Source organism: Meriones unguiculatus, chromosome 6, assembly GCF_030254825.1.
Source record: "Meriones unguiculatus strain TT.TT164.6M chromosome 6, Bangor_MerUng_6.1, whole genome shotgun sequence".
Classification (NCBI taxonomy): Eukaryota; Metazoa; Chordata; class Mammalia; order Rodentia; family Muridae; genus Meriones; species Meriones unguiculatus.
In genome coordinates this window covers 39,833,961-39,847,097 of record NC_083354.1, presented here as the reverse complement: position 1 = coordinate 39,847,097, position 13,137 = coordinate 39,833,961, and the positions used below count along the sequence as shown (strand labels likewise).

At 43.2% G+C, this 13,137-nt stretch overlaps 1 protein-coding gene across 27 annotated transcripts in view; it reads right to left on the bottom strand.

Annotated features, from left to right (window-relative positions):
- Window positions 1-11,300, bottom strand: part of Arpp21 (cAMP regulated phosphoprotein 21) — a 159,942-nt gene extending 148,642 nt beyond the window's left edge. For 8 of the 27 annotated variants that reach the window (XM_060385146.1, XM_060385150.1, XM_060385152.1 and 5 more), the window contains exon 1: window positions 8,454-8,691. The gene's annotated coding sequence lies outside the window, so the exon portion shown is untranslated. Of the gene's footprint in view, window positions 1-6,292; window positions 6,556-7,701; window positions 7,869-8,453; window positions 8,692-9,660; window positions 10,508-10,971 lie in introns of those variants that run through there. The other 19 variants (XM_060385147.1, XM_060385153.1, XM_060385156.1 and 16 more) reach the window with 11 other exon arrangements.
- Window positions 11,301-13,137: the final 1,837 nt, after the last annotated feature.

Genomic DNA, 13,137 nt, shown 5'->3' with positions numbered 1-13,137 from the left:
CCCCTGCCTCCCCTCGTGCTAGGATCACAGGTGTGTGCCACAGTGTCCAGTTGAAGATGTTATTTATTGAGAACAGTTGGACAATTTTTTAGGGATCCATTTTTTTAGTCTCTCTTTAGAAAACCTACAGTTTAATTTTGTATAGTCACATATATGTTTTACTACATATAATCAATTATTTGTAAATATGAGATCATTTATATCTATAATCAATGTATCTATGTAATTATGTAACCAACTACCTATCATGTGTCTGTCTATCTGTCATCTGTTTATTTATCTATCACCCTTACAGCCAAAAGTAAGACCACTCTAACAGCCAGGCGTAAACCAGTCATCAGTGGCCTGGGGAGCATTTCATCCCTTGGCATTTAACCCACATTAACTCTATTGACTTCCCAAGAGACAGGAGGATACCAACTTTCCCGTAGGTGAGGAAAAGCGGTCTTGCCTGAGGAAGGCCTGGAGAGCTAAAACTCTTTGCCCTCTCCCTCTGAGCCTGACTTCTGCTACTTGGCTGCCCACTCGCCCAGTCCTTGGGGCTGACCTTTCCTTCACAAGGCAGACCTAATCCCTTCATAAGTGCTAAGTGCTCACATCCCGGAAAGACATCCCAAATGTCTCCAGCACCGCGAGCCCAGAATTCAGAACTTCCTTCGTGATTGCTTTCGCCTCACCATCTCCCAACACTTTGCTGACTGAGTATAAACTGTAATTCCTCCCATGCAGGTACTCATTGGGTTTACGCAGGCTGACAATGGAGGGGCCTGGTGATGGCCACGGAATTCCTACTTGCTTCCTGAAATGGGAAAAGAAACTTGTTTGAAAAGCTGCAAACAATAATAACAAAGGTCAAATTTTGATTCAGTAAACTTTGATTAAATAACTACCATACATAATCTGAAATTGCTGAAGACTATAAAAATAGGTGAGGAAGTTAGCCTTTTGGGGCAGGTGTGTTTCCTTGATTTGAGTACTCTCTCTGAATTTGTATGCATCTATGTGCTCATGTAATTCTTTCATTTGTTTCCCAGAAAATGTTGTAATAGGAAAAGTTTGTAAGCATACCCTCAGGCTTTTGAGAATTTTCATTGGATAACTGATGGTGTTATCTCCTCAGAGAAAATGTGAGATATTCAAATCGCAATAGAAAATACAATGCAATTATCGGAGGCAGCTACCGCACTGGGCAGCCCACTCTCCTCTATACTGAGTGCTGCTTGCGGTTCCCTGTTTCCTGGCAGGGGAAGTAAGTGGGGCCCCCATCATGGCAGCGGTGTCCTTCCTCCTCTCGCCGTATTCGCAGGCACAGTGCTGACTCACTGAACAAAATTATCCGCAGACTCTTTGGGATCAGAGGCCAGCTCAGCTGCTCTGTCCAAACAGTGTGGGAGACAGGAAGCTGGAGTCTGGGAGAAAGACAGGAGCTGCTCAGAAATCCCTAAACTCTACTCTCTTTGTCCTAGGTTAGAGAATTTTTTTTTTTAAATCTCCTATACCACCTGAACTCTGTTGACTAGCTCCTCCTACTTAAGGTTGACTGAAAAGTTATTCCTTAATGGAGCCATTCCAATCATCACCTGTTCAAAGATTTGAAAATTGGGCTGTCCATTTTAAATGTTCAAAATTACATAACTAAAATGCCTTGAACAAATAATAGGTTTGAGAAACTCTTAGGCAGACACCCCTTTCCTTAAGGAGCTGATAGAAGATGGGACCTTATAAAATTCTGTGCCCTTTCCACAAGATTTATTCACAACCTAGGCCTTTGGTACATCATAGACAGAAAATATTAAGCTGCTCATTAATTTTAAGCACCAAAATTGGTATTCATGTTTAGCAGCTGGGCATAGTGGCGTGTTTACAATTTCAGCATCAGGAGGTCATGAGGATCATGAATTTTGGGATAGCTTGTGACACATACCAAGACCCTGTCTGAAAAACCAAAGGTGTGAAAGAAAGAAAGAGAAGAAATTGTATTCATTATTAACGGAAAGGTACTGAACCCCAACTTTCTTTTAAAAATGAATCTCTGCCTAGCGCTTCTGTGTTAAAGGATAGATATTTCTAATAAACAAACAAATAAGTAATTTGTGGCAATGCTACTTCACTGTAGCGGATTACAGGCCTCAGCAGGGATTTTTAACCCTGGGAGGTGAGTCTCGTTCCTCGTACTAAATGGGCGTCGGAAGGAGTAAGTATTTAGTGGAACTGCTAGTCATAGAACTAGCAGATTGCTAAGACTAGAGTGTTGTGGGTAAGTTGGGGTCCTACAGTTAGTTACTTACTCTGGGGGAGAAGTTAGACATCTAGACCAAATGCCAATTTAGGTTATCAGCTGCATTTCTGGGGGTCAGAAGGTAGAAGACCTGGGATTTGGAATTGAGGAAGGCTGGCTTCCTCTCACTGAGCTTTTGACTGTAATGCAAATTCTGTTCACAGAATCTGAGAGGCCATAGACACTTCCTGGGAAGGACACTGCTTCATCTCACCAGGCTGTTCCTTGCTTTTGTCACAGGAGGGCCCAGCTTATCTGTGCACGCATAGTCTCCACCGGGTCTAGCCTTAGTTTCAATCACAAGCTCCGCGTGAGTCTAAATATTTTTGCTTCTACCTTCCTGCATCACATTTAACCACACAGATGTAAAAACCATTTGTAGAAAGATAACTATATGAATGCCCTAGAAGACGCATAATTTTTTAGAAATGTTTAAGTTCATTTTTCAATGTGTTATTTATGTGTGCTCCCTCGCCACCATGTGTGAGCGGCCTCCAGAAGCTAACTTGCAGGAGTCAGTTCTCTCCTTCCAAGCGTGGGTCCCAGGGATTGAACTGGGGCAGTCAGTCTTGGAGGCAGAGACCTTCACAGGCTCACATCACTGAGCCCAAGATTTTTGTGACATGTGAACGGGCACACCATGTCTCGTCTCCGACCTCCCGATGCGGAAAAGAATTCCTAAACAGAAGTTATTTATAGTACTAGGAGAAAGCGACAATTGTGAGACTGAACATGGGATGTTCTGGGGCAAGCAGGACTCTGCAGAATGCTCCTGCAGCTCGAGCAGCAAAGAATTACTGGACGTTTCCAGATCAACCCTAACGAGTACGTGAAAACCTCGGGACTGAAAAGGATTTCAGTCTTTACAGAAGAGATGTGTTAAGAGCAAAATTAAAGAGGCCTGGGAATGAATGAGAGAAAACAAAGCAAAACAACAACAACAAAAATAACCACTCCCCCCCCCAAAAAAAAAAAACAAACATTAGATCAACTCTTTGCTGTTTTAGCTCAGCCATCCCTAACCCCCTGCTGCAGGATTCTAACAATTCATTATGAAGAATGCAATATCATTTTTGTCTTTGTACCATATTGGCTTCAGGAGTCATGATCTGATAATAAAGTATATAGACTCATTTTGTAATAAACAAACAAACAAATAAATAAAAGTATGCTGTTTCCAGCAACAAAATTGCCTGCCTAGCACTCTTTTAACCGTTTGTTTCAGAGAAGCAGTCCTTAGCTAACGTACGTGCTGCAGAGATTAATTCTGCTGCGTATGTGGATCAGATTGTTTTCTTTTCAGCTGATGATGTCATTAGGCCATCACAGCAGCACCGGAATTCCCACCCAAGTCACACACAGCGGCAAACAAAACACGAGCTGAAAACATCATTCGATGTGCTTTCCTGCAAATAAGTGCTAGAATGTACTGTGAGAATTTTGTCTGTGCTTTTAGAAACATGAAAAATCATTGGACTGATTTTAATTTTCTCATTGAGCTTATTATAGGCAAATAAAAAAAATTAAAAAATTAAGATTAACCTGTCTGAGTGCCAATGAGTTAACCTGTCCCTCCTTTAACTTCAGTGGTCCATATCTAGATTTTTCTAAATCTGTAATGTTAAGCAAATCTTCTGACTGCTACTTGAAAGGCTGAGTGTGCGGATGGCCTCTGAGCCACCTAATGTACTTGTGAAAACAGAATTTATTTAAACTGGGAGAAAGAAAACCTTTTAGAAATTGATATTCCACATTGTATTTAAAATTTTTTTGAATATTTCATCTCATGCATGTTGATTCTATTTACGTAATGTTAAATGACTGTTGGATTTATTTGGTTTGTGTTTCTGAGCATTTGCCTGTATGTCTGCATGTGCACCACATGTTTCTGTGGATGGTTGCGAGCCACCGTGTGGTTACTGGGACCAGATCTAGGATCCTTTGCAAGAACAGCAAGTGCTCTTCACCACTGAGCCATCTCTCTAGCCTCTCCCTTCTGCTGATTCTTAACGCCTTCTAAATCAAAATGCCAGAATGAGTGAGCTTATTTTCCTCTTCATTGGAAGGCTGTACTTCAGAATGTTTTGAAGTGAGGGCTGTTGTCTAGGCAATATGAAGGGACTCTCCTAAGTGTCAGGAGGCCACCTTCCCGGCTGGTTATTATTTCCGCATCTATTTTCTGTATTTAGTGTACAATAAACAAGCAACCAGTGACCTGGAAATAAAAGAATGCAGATTATTAAGAACTCCAGCATTAAAATGGATGACAGGGGCAATGAGCAAATCAGTCTAGACTCCTTTAGATAGATGAGCTTTGTGAACTGGTCTCTAGGAAGCAGCTATAAAGAGGTGATTTGATATTTCCATAGGTTATGTATTTCTCCCTCACAGCACAGCCCACGGTATTTCAAGTACACCTCTATAAAATTTGCCAAAATATTTGAAATTTTAAAATGATGTCATTGTTTTTCTTAAAACTCTTCACTCCTTTCTTTAAAGTAGAACTAAAATTTGCATGGTTTTACCTTTAAATGAATGTCACCTAAGGAGTTATTGGCTTTAACATCGGCACAAGTGTAATAACTTCAATATCATCCTCAGTTATTTTTAATTTCAGAACTGCATGCATCATCTTGAAGTCGTATGAAAAACTGAGAATGTGCTAGAAGGTTTGCTTATAAAAGAGACAATTTATGTCTCACATAACCTGGAAAAAAGCTAATGATTATCTGTCATTAAGTAAAAGGAGTAATAGTGATATTTTTAAATGTGTGGATAGGAATTTATGACTGGGGAGAAATTATGAATTTATGCCTTGAATGAAACACTTGTAGATTAACTGATCAGCATTTCAGTAAGTTGCAATGGCCATTTGATTCTCATTTTGATTATACAGAGCACAACCACTTTGAAAGTTTGTCGCATTGTCATATGCATCAAGTTTTTGGTTATAAATGCTGCCAGGAGAGATTTTCATATGGAAAATACAGAGATGGAATTTGAAGTATCAATCTATTGTGACCACAGGCACTGGTTATTATTCTCCCCACCTGGCAGTACTGGGATCTATCCTGGCAGCTAGGAAGAAGGGGGGGCACGGAGGAGAAGCTTAGCATGGCGCTAAGGACTTAGTCTGAATGCAGTAAGCCAATACCATGTAGTTAAGTCGACACCTATGGTTTCCATTAACTCTTCAATTGTAATTATTTCAGTTCAGTTTTTTTGCCTTGCTTCCAGACTTATTATTATTTTTTTTCAGTCACACAGATATGTCTCAGCAATGACATACTGCAGATGCTAAGAAGGTGTTTGATGTACTAAGAAAACATCTCCAGACGGAAGAGTATTGGGAGACCGTAGCATAACAGTCTTGTCCACATGAAAAGCTGTTGCATGAGCTTGATACTTAAGGAATTTATTCTTTATCAAGTTCAGTAAGTGAATGGTGATTTATCTCACATTGCGGTTCATACTGGATCTTCATGGACAGGAGCTGTCTGTGATGTAAATATAAATAATTAAGACTTCAATATCTATGGCCAACAATAGTCCAATGTGATCTAAATTAATCTACGACCGGACCGAGAACTGAAAAAGAATCAATATTTTAAAACTTACCATAAAAATATCTTAAAAAAAACTTAGAAGCAAAAATACAAATAAGTTCAGTCACACATAGCATTGTGTGTGTTGCCTCTCTCTATTTTTGCATTCCACAATGCTTTAGCATATACCTATAATACTGTTTAAAATGTTTTTCATGTTTAATGTGATATGTTGGAGTGCAGTACAAAAACGTAAAAACCATAGAAACATGGATTAAGCGTTTCTTAAAATACAAAGGTTATCTTAAGGGAAGAAGTGGATGTTTTACAAATACAACATCACTGACTTAAGGTATGCTGAACACATCCTGGCTGACCCAACGCATTGCCGTGGAAGCCAGGTCCTGTAATCAGAAGAGCTACAAGCTTCCTAAATGCACAATCCAATTCAAATGATACCGGTACTTACCCCCGAAGCAATGGCTTTCTGTATCAACAACACTTTTAGGTGCCCCATTCTTGCCTAATCTTGTCACAGACCAGATTCAAATAAAACTGATTGATGAACAAATAGTTAAATTTGTACAGTCCAGCCCAGTGGACTTTAAACCGTCTCCTCATCCTAAAAGAATTATCCATCTTATCCATGCCCCGCTGTTGGCTACTCTGTGTCTTCAGAAGCTGACTCATTCCAAGCTCTGCTCATGTAGCTTATCATTATCTTGTCCAAAGACAAAACTGCACTTTGAATTCAGATGTGAATGCCCTCGGACATGAAAAGCTCAAGAAAGGCACCAGTACTGTGGTGCAAAAGGCAGAGCCATGAGTGAAGTAGTAACAGCCAGCGTGGGTGGTTTCCCCTCTAGAAATACCATGTTGGAAGTCAAATGAACAAAAACAAACAAAATCCAGCAGTATCTCCATGCAAAGTCCTGTTCTTAGTGGTTTGTCTTATTTTAAACTTGGTCACATCCACATTGACTTCTTAAGTTCCGTTGGTACAAAATGGTATGACTTAGCTCCCCATTCCAGATAAACTGCTCACATTATTATGTTTAATAATTCTGAAACTACTTAAGTGTTTTGTCTAATGAGTTTCATTTTGTGGAAAAAAAAAAGAGTGGCCTGATGATTGCATGCTGTTAAGATGAAAATGAGCCAGATATCTTTCTTATTAAACATTCCCACTTTGTACCTTAAGATGGGTGTTCTGTGGAGGTGCCAGCAATGCAGACAGATGGCTCTTGTATCTTACATGCTATTTTGAGAAGATATTTTGCCCCTGAGGATGACATTCTTAAGGTGAGCAACGCTACCTCTGAGACATTTTAAAATATGCAGTCTTTGGAAAGATAAATGTTGGGTGTTTACCTGAAAGTTAAGAAAGAAAACAACCCAAACATTCTATTGAGTCCATCCAAAGCTCCCTGCATCCCTTAGTTGTCTCATTCTGAAGCAAAGTTTCAGGTTCATGATAGAAAAAAAAATCAAACAATCCCCATGACAAAAATTCACTTTACCACCACATATGAAAATAACAGTAGTTTTTTGAATATCAGAACGTTTCATAAGGTCTCACCCATCTGCCACAGCAGAACAATGATTCAGGAATTTGAAATTACGTCTGCATTCATTACCCAACATTCTCACAGCTTATATTAAAAATAGTAGACACACAGGAAGTCTCCAGTTAGCATCTCCTTCAAGTTTTAAGGAACTCAAATTACTGAGTCTTCTTTCTAAGAACCAATGAAGATGTTGAAGATGTTGGTTACCTAACCAACTCTTCAGAGAGCATTCTCTCGCCCAAACCCATTGATTCCCACTGATGAGATATAAGGCTCTGATTCAGAGGACCACCTCCACATCCTGCTTTACCTTTCCACTCCCCTCTGCTCTGCAGTCTGCACAAGCTCATTGGCCTCTGTCTTTTTATCATGCTTCTTCCATTGCAGAGTGAGGTGCTCACTCCTTCACTGAACAGCATGCAAAACCAGACTGCAACCAAATCCCCAGTGCTGCATGTTCTCACAGGGTGATTGCTCCAGTTCTCAAGGTAACCACACTCTACTGGGATCTGTGACAAGCAGTCACTGGGAGATTGGCAATTTGAAAATTTAATCACACACACACACACACACACACACACACACACACACTTACTTGCCTGAGTCTGAACTGAATCAGCAGCAGGAAAAAGAAATCACTACGTAGTGATATTAAGTCACCGAGAAACCTAAAGGTGTTCCTCAGAGCTGTGTAAGTTTCTGTAAATAAGCCTCACTTAAGTACTGTTAAATAAGCATTCTCTGAGAGGACTAGTTACTGTATCATTCCGATGACATAAATCATACCCAGAGAGGAAAACTTAAGACATGTATAGCATGATGGTCTGAGGCAATACCTTTAAAATTGGAACCAAATCATGACTGCACAGACAAGCACAGACCCCAAGAGATGATCTTTCCCCAATCTTTTGTAATGAAAACAAAGTGCATCCGTCTCCTTAAAAAGGCACCTACATTTATTCTCTAGAAATATAAAAATAGCCTGTCAGTCAAAGCGATTAAAAAAAGCAAAAGAAGATGAGGACAAAGGAAATTGAGAATCAAGTGCAAGCCGATACATACCTTTAAGAGCTACAAAACCCCGAAGACAGGGTCCCGCACAGACAGCCCCACGTTAAGGTCACTCTGCCGTTTGAAGGAAGCACAACCAGACTCTGTGCCTTCCAAATGACTGTCTTTTGTGAAAATGACATTAGCTAAAATGCTATTCAGACATCCAAGCCCTATGGCAATATAATACCGAAGAAGACAGGAGAGGGTCTGCTTATGCTGAAGTGTGTATGAAAGGCTTTCTGACTTCTACAGAATTAAAAAAAGAATGAACGCCTTCCTTCCACGTCTACTTGGCTGCTTACTTAAAGCAGTAAGGGCAGATTTGATCTCCAGGGCAGATCAAATGAGGAAGGGGTGGGCACACTTTAGATTAATTCTGCATCGGGGCAAATTTTTGAGAAAACATACAGATTCATTTCAATTTTAGAGACTGTCGTTCTTGCTTGCAGAAGCTGCGTACCTTGAGAAATCAGACAGTAAAATAATTTCCGCCATCTGTAACACATTCTTAGGGAGATCATTTCTAGGAGCCTTGCCTTGTGCTTCCCATCACAACACCCCTGTAACTTTTCTCTTTGTTTCTCCTTTTGAACTCACACCCTAGTCTTATTCTGCAACATATCCGTGACATAAATACCAAGCCATATAATTTCTCCTCCCAATAAACTTTTTAAAACACTTGCCTGAATCAAATCCAATCCTACTACCACATTCATCACTGAGATATCGAACCTTAAATCAGAGGCTGCCATGAAAATCACTTCAAGATTTTAAAAATAAAACAGAAAGTATTGTTATTCCCCCTCCCCCTTCCAACCTCTTGGGACCCAGGACCTCTGTGGTGATAGACGAAAGTGACAACTTTCCATTTTCTCTACAGTCTTTTTCAACTTAATTAAGAGAATTGCCAAACTTGGCACCACAAACCCCACAGAAAATTACTGGGAACTTCTGTTGCAGAAAAAGCAAAGCCCCTTTCAATTCCATCCCCAAATTTAAAATTCTGCCTGATTTGGGGAAAAGTCCACCCATGCCTTCGGCGGGAGAGACATAGAGACATAGACACAAGATAAACAACACAGAGGCGGCAAACAGGTCAAAGGGAAAGCACAGAGAGATGGTAGGAAGAAAAGGGGAGGGGGCGGCAAAAGCAGAAACCCCAGCAGCGAGACACAAAAGGCTTGCGATGTTCACGTCGGAAGACTTGGCTCTTTACCTGAAGGAAAGGTGGAGTTACCCAGCGTCCTGGTGCCTTTGACTGACTGGATTTCGTTTGGGGCTTTTGTGAAAATTTGTTTCTCAGTGAATGCTTTGGTAGGGTCAGTTTGGTTTGTGGCTTGCCTTTGTTGTTTGGCCGGTTTATTTAACTGCTAGCGAAAGGAGCACTCGGCTTGGAGGCAGGGGTCCTGGCGCTGCCCAGCAGTGGCGCTGCTGGTGCGGACTGCCCGGCTGTGGCTGTCGGACTGTCGCCTCTCTGGACGCTTGGAGGTCTTCGCTGCTGGAGAGCCTGTAAGCCACCGCAGGCTGCTGAGCTCCTTGTGTCTGTTTGCCTGTCTGTCAGTCTGTCTGTCTGTCTGCTCCAGGAAAGTGTGTGTGTGTGTGTGTGTGTGCGCTCGCGCGTGCGTGCGTGTGTGTGTTTGTGTGTGTGTGTGTGTTCCCAGCTTTGCTCCGCTCCTCTCTCGGGAGTAGCGACCAGCTCTGCTCTGTCTGCCCCTCCGCGTCCTGCGGTCCCACCAGCACTGCGGGGACCAGGTTTCTTGCTGTACTCGGATCCCGCAGCTTCTCTGCTACTTTGCGCTCCGCTCCGGCCACTTCCCCGGGTCGGGTGGGAGGAGGTGACTGCAGGGAGCTAGCGAATGTGCGGGGCTGGCTGTCCCTGTCCCTCCCTCTCTCACTGAGTTCTCTCTCTCTCTCTCTCTCTCTCTCTCTCTCTCTCTCTCTCTCTCTCTCTCTCTCTCTCTCCTCTCCTCTCCTCTCTTCTCCTCTCTCTCTCCACCTCTCTACCTCGCCCGCTGGAGCTCTCCCGGGCTGAGTGAAAGCGTCCACCTGCCGGTCACTCTCGCAGTCCCACGGGAGTCAGCAGCCTTGATGAGCCCCCCCGCCCGCCCCCCAGCCATGCCCTCCCACGCAGCTGGCGCGGCTTCCAGGCGTCGCCCAGCTCCTCCCCGCCAGCCAAGGACTTGTCCGGTTGGGCACCGAAAGCACTGCACATGGCCCCTCCATGGCTCCAGCCCTAGACCCGTGTTCCCGACCCCTCCGAGAAGGGGAGGTGGCTCTGCGGGGACGCCTAGCGATGCCTGGCCGCTCTGCCACCACGCGAAAGCCGAGGTCTGAGCGCAGCCGGCTCCGGGCGCTGCCATCCCCACTGCTCTTGCCACCCCTGGGCTGGAGACAAAGCGCGTGAGCCACGCGCGCGGCAGCGCGAGCATCATTAATCAGAGAGGAAACTGGCGCGCTGCCCCGGCCCCGCCACTCTGTCTCTCCCTCCCAGCCATCAGGCGCGCCCTGGCGCCCAGCCCTTGCCTACCTCGCTGGGGTACCACCTCCAGTCCTGAGGGATGCTTGGCCGGAGCTTCCAGTGCTCCTGTGCCCTGCTCACTCTCCCGGGCCAAGTGCAGAGAACAGCCCAGGGCGGCAACACCTCACCCCACCCACGAAATGATTCTCAGCCTTGAGCTCTCAAATGCTCGGGCTCTGGAGCTGAGAGTGACTTCAAGTCCAGCTGCTCAGCCAGGCTGGTCCTCTGGATGCAAGACCGCCCAGATCACTGCTGCCCGCCTGCTGGGCGCTGGTGCGCTGACTGAGAGAAACCTAGCAGAGCCCAGAGGGGTAGGGCTGGAGCGGGGAGCAGAGTTGACACCTGAAGAAATAAAAGCGCTGATTTACCCATTTGTTTTGGAGACACGTACTATTTTTATTATCTGCAATTCATTTATTTTTCATTGTCTAAGGGCACACTACCAAAAGGAGGAAAAAGTACAGTGAAGAGAGTGAATAAATTTCTAGAATTCCACCCATCCCTGAGCGACTATGCATCCTACTTTCCAGACAGTATAGGTCACCAGCCAAGTTAGCCCATTCTGGCTTCCTACCCCCAGCTGAGAGCAAGGCATTTGATTCCGGGCTCTTTGGCTGGTCTGTTATTAATGGGCAGCGGAATTATAGTTGTGCACTTCTGTGTGGAATTGCCAAAGCTCATTTTGACAATATCCAACACCCAGGCTTCTGAAATGCAGACAGTGAGTTAACGGTGGCTCTGCTGCAATACGCAATACATTGAAAAAAAAAATTAACCCTTACCGGTAGTGATTAGCAACCCCAGCAACAGACAGCAAATATATAACCATCACAAACTGTGCCACGGAAATCTCTTCACTTTTTTTACTTCTATTTAATGACACCCACCTTTAACGGTAGACTTTAAAAAACAGCACACACACACACACACAAATAACACAGGTTTTTAAGACTCATGGTTTCTGTGGTATTCTAGAAGTCTGATTTGCACAGAGCTGTATGGTCATAATCCCAGGTACACCAGGTATATAGATTATAAACACACGCACAGGCACACACACACACTTCAGGATAGAAGGTCACACACACTTCAGAATAGAAGGTCACACACACACACACACGCACACACACACATTGTAGAATAGAAAGTCAGGCTTCTCCTTGATGAACAGATAGTTATTCTCTAGCTGCTAGATCCCCCATCCCCCATCCCCCAAGTTTCCACTTCTGCTGGCAGGGAGAATCCACAGCATAAACTTTCAGGCAAAAGGATCCTTTCACGACTGTCACTTTGGGTGGTAGCTGCATCTTTCCTACTCATGCAGCTCAAAATATATTGCTAAGTGTTTTCCAGCCATTTGGAATGTAACAGAAAAACAATTAAAATGTTTCTAATCACATTCCAGTTCTTCAAATTAAATGGCATCCTAAGAACAAAACACTAAGCTTCTTCTTGGGCAATTGTATTAAGTCCTATAAGTTTTCAGTCGGTATCTCTTCTAGACAAAAACACTCCCTCCCCCGCCCCCCAATGTACAAAGATACGCCCCACTCCCATCCCCACATAGACATAGAATCCAATTCTGTAAACCAGAGTGGGAATTACTGGCTTTGAAAAGGGGAGAGGAAATTCAGTGAGAATTGTTACAACAAATAAACAAACAAAAAACAAAACAGCAACAACCAAAACAGAACAAAACAAAACAAAACAAAACAAAACCACCTCTAACCTCTAACACTTATACTGACAAAGTTTCTAAATCTTAACAATATATGCACAAACTGGGTGATGAGAGTTAGTGTAATGAATGTTAGTGTAATGGACTTCTGTTTGTGTTTTTTGTTTTTCAGACATGGGTTTCTCTGTGTAACCATGGCTGTCCTGGACTCACTTCATAGACCAGGCTGGTCTCAAATTCACAGAGATCTGCCTGCTTCTGCCTTCCTGAGTGCTGAGATTACAGGCTTGCACGACCATGTCCAGTCCTTGTGGACCTTTAAGCTCTGTATGGAAATAAGAAGCACACTTGGAATTAAGACATTATCTGGATTTCATTTTCTATCTCTCCTAATATTTTGCCAACACATCAGTGGCCTGAGAGGGCTCAAGTTTATTTGAGGCCATGTTGCTAGTCGGTATTCAACTATCCAATTTAAAAACTTTGTGTCCCGGTGT